General features: G+C 39.9%; 1 protein-coding gene across 1 annotated transcript in view; it reads left to right on the top strand.

Annotated features, from left to right (window-relative positions):
- Nucleotides 1-4,113, top strand: part of LRRC7 (leucine rich repeat containing 7) — a 386,471-nt gene that overhangs the window by 58,448 nt on the left and 323,910 nt on the right. The window lies entirely within an intron of this gene.

Genomic DNA, 4,113 nt, shown 5'->3' with positions numbered 1-4,113 from the left:
ATCTTATCCTAATTTAGAAGAACATTTGTAGAGCTATTGCCACTTTCGAATGCAGTGCTTCTGGAGTATGCATGTGTGAACAACACAGACTCTGGCATGCCATGCAGCTTCTTCATGTGGAGTCCTCCTCTGGGAGACCTATTAATAGTTGGGAATGGCACAGAGAGTTGGGCTGCATGTATGCTGTTTTAGTCTTATTTTATATTCTCACTTTTCAGAGTGGTGTAATGTCCCCAGTATGGATGCTACAAGCTGCTAGTCCGAAGTCACATAGCAGGTCAGCGCCTTAACCATATTTGTTAGACTCCAAGAGCGCAATCTATTTAGTTTATCACTATCAGGAAGTGGTCCCCAAACTTTTTACCTCTTGGGCCTCCCACCCTGACTTGGCCCTGTCTGCACCCCCCAACCCCCCAGAACTGGGGCCGGGAGCAGAGGACACAGCTCTGGGAGGGGAGACATGGACAGGAGTAAGGGGACCAGTGGCTGGAGCCACAGCTGGGGGCTGGCCCAGGCTCCAGCTGCTCCCCCCGAATGTTCCTCAGCACCCCCCTAAGGGAGCACGCCCCACAGATAGGGAACCTCTGCTATAAGGCATGTTTTTAAATCCTTTAGTCATCCTCACGGCTCTTTGAACACTGTCCAATTTATCAACATCTTTCTTGAATTGTGGACACAATATTCCAGCAATGTCTCACCTGTGCCAAATATAGAGGTAACATAACCTCTGTACTCCCAGTCAAGGTTCTCCCATTCATTCATCCCAGGATCACATGAGCTCTTTTGGCCACAGGATCACACTGGGGTTCTTGTTCTGTTGATTATCCACCATGACCCCCAAATCTTTTTCAGAATCACTGCTTCTCGAGATAGATCCCCCAATCCTGCAAGTGTGGCCTACATTCTTTGTTCTGAGATGTATGTACTTACACTTAGCTGTATTAAAATCAATATTGTTTGTTTGCACCCAGTTTAACAGGAGACCCAAATTGCTCTGTATCCGTGACCAGTCATCTTCAATATTTACCACTCCCCCAATTTTTTGTGTCATCTGCAAACTTTATCAGTGGCGATTTTCAGTTTTCTTCCAAGTCTCTGATAAAAGTGTTAAATAGTGTAGGGCCAAGAACCAGCCCCTGCAGGACCCCACTGGAAACATACACACTTGATGATAATTCCCCAGTTAAAATTACAGACCTATCAGTTATCCATTTTTTCCACTTAATGTGTGCCTTGTTAATTTTAACTGCCACTCAGTTGAGAAAGAGCCAGTATTATGTACAATATTTGTTATATTCCACAGCTTTTTTAAGCCTTCATTTTTTTTAATACCTTATTCCATCTCTTATTTTATATGTTACCTAATTTCCAATTCCTATACAGGTTTTTTTTGTATTCACTTTATTATGCTAATTCACCTTAGTTGTATGGTTATTTTGTTCAAATCATCTTGATGCTTAAATTTTATTGGGGTTCGCCTGTGGGTTTCACATATTATGCTTTTAATCTCTCCAATTCATCCCTGGTCCTTATGTTCCTAGCTAGCTGATTACACAAGCCCTGCAAAGTTAAATTGAAAAGTTTTGGTTAACTTCCCTCAAGATGAGCTATTAGATTTTTAATTAGGTGTTCATGAGAATGTGTTGTTTTTCATAGATTTTTTTAAGGTCAGAAGAGACCACTGTGATCATCTCGTCTGACCTCTAGGATAACACAGACCATAGGAGTTACTTGAATTAATTCCTGTTTGAACTGGAGCATATCTTTTAGAAAAACATCCAGTCGTGACTTTAAAATTTCCTATGATGGAGAATCCACCACAGCCCTTGCTATACTGTTCCAGTAGTTAATTACCCTCATTAAAAATGTGTGCTTTATTTCTAGTCTAAATTTGTCTAGTTTCATCTTCCAGCCATTGAATTTTGTTACATCTTTGTCTGCTAGACTGAAGAGTTCTCTATTACCAAATTTCTGTTCCCCATGTGGGTGCTTATAGACTGATCAATAACTCCCTAACATTCTCTTTTATATGCTAAATAGATTAAACCTTAAATCATTCTCGTGGCTCTTCTCTTTACCCTCTCCATTTATCAACATCCTTTTTGAAATGTGGTCTCCAGAACTGGACACAGTCTTCCAGGAATGGTCACACTAGTACCCAACAGAGAAATAAGATAACCTCTCTAATCCTACTAGAAATTCCCCTGTTTATACGTTCAACGATTGCGTTAGCGCTTTTAGGCCACAGCATCGCACTGGGACCTTTTGTTCAGCTGATTAGCCACCGTGACCCCTAAATCCTCTTCAGTCACTGCTTCGCAGAATAGAGTCCTCCCATTCCATAAGTATGGCCTACATTCTTTGTCTATAGATGTAGACATTTACGTTTGGTTGTATTAAAGTGCAAATTGTTTGCTTGCATCCATCTTGCAAGTGATCCAGTGGCTTGTCCCCTTCATTATTTTCAACTCCCTCCCAATCTGTGTGTCCTCTACAAACTTTCTGAATGATGATTTTGTGTTTCTTCTAGGTCACTAATAAAAATATTAAATAGCATAAGGCCAAAACCCAGTCCTTGCGGGATCGTACTGGAAACACACCCACTTGATAATCTCCTCTGTTTACAATTAAATTTTGAGACCTATCATTTAGCCAGATTTTAATCCATTTAATTTTGGCCATGTTGAACTGTTTTGGTTCTAGTTTATTAATCGAAATATTTTGTGGTACCAAGTCAAATGCTTTACACAGATCTACTGTATCAACACTATATACTATACTATATTAATGAAACTTGAACTCTTATAAAAAAGGATGTCAGGCTAGTTTGACAAGATCTATTTTCCATAAACCCAGAATGACTGGCATAAGTTATATTACCCTTCTTTAATTCTTTATTAATCACATCCTGTATCAGCACTTCTATTATTTTTTCTGGGATCAGTGTCAGACTTATAATTACCATAGTCATCCTGTTCATTCTTTTTGAATTGACACAACTTTGATTGTTGATTGTTCCAGTCTGGTTTGTAGGTGTCAGGGACCTAAAATACATCACAAAAGCTACAATTATAGAACCATCGAATATCAGGGTTGGAAGGGACCTTAGGAGGTCAACTAGTCCAACCCCCTGCTCAAAGCAGGACCAATCTCCAATTTTTTCCCCAGATCCCTAAATAGCACCCTCAAGGATTGTACTCACAACCCTGAGTTTAGCAGGCCAAGGCTCAAATCACTGAGCTATCCCTCAATAGATTCTAATTACCAGCTGGTTGGTAGTCTCAGTAAAGAGGCCAAACACTGCAGGGTATGGAGACCAAACTTCTATAGAAAGTGCCTTTAGGAGAGGAGTAAGGGGCATTGGTGGGACAGAGGTAGGGAAGGATGATTGCACTGCCCTGCCTTGATAGTACCTGTCCAAGTAGGCTCCAGGAGGCAGATTCTCGGCTGCTGTAAATTTTCAGGGGAGCTATGACCACTTACACCAGGATCCACCCACAACTGTCAGTGAGTCTCTATCACAAGATAGTCTATTTGTTTCACTTTTAAAAAGTTAATTTCTCCTAAACATATTGAAGGTGGTGCATAACTTGTTTTGGTGTACTCTTTCTTCATTGGAACAGCCATTTAGCCTTAGCATATTTGAATCATGTTTGGAAAGCTAGCTAACCACTGTGAATGGGAAGACTCTGCGTATCTAGCATGCAGTCAAGATCAAAATGCCTTTTGTCAGATATACAGGAAACCACTCCAAACTTATGCTCCCTGTTCACATGCTACATAGTCCTCATCCATTTCTAGAACTTCAGATTTACTGCAGAAGGTTGCTTTTTTTATTTTATTTTTTTTTATTTACAAATTTAGAGTGTCAGAGTCATGCAAAGTGTCGTGGGTTTTTGTTTGTTTGTTTGTTTTTTAAAGCAATGAGTAAAAACTGAGCAGTAAAGGAGGCAGTAATGATGATTGAGCTAGCATTTGGCTATTAATATATTTTGTCAGAAAACTATTATCTTCCAAATTATAAATGGTCCAAATATGAATTGCAGTGTAATGAGCTGGCTTTTCTGTCTGTGTGTATACAGCAGGCCTCAGTTGAATGAAAATTTATGCTTT

The sequence above is a fragment of the Lepidochelys kempii genome, chromosome 8, assembly GCF_965140285.1.
Source record: "Lepidochelys kempii isolate rLepKem1 chromosome 8, rLepKem1.hap1, whole genome shotgun sequence".
Classification (NCBI taxonomy): domain Eukaryota; kingdom Metazoa; phylum Chordata; order Testudines; family Cheloniidae; genus Lepidochelys; species Lepidochelys kempii.
The sequence above is the reverse complement of the archived record's forward strand: the minus strand, read 5'-3'. Positions and strand labels throughout refer to the sequence as shown.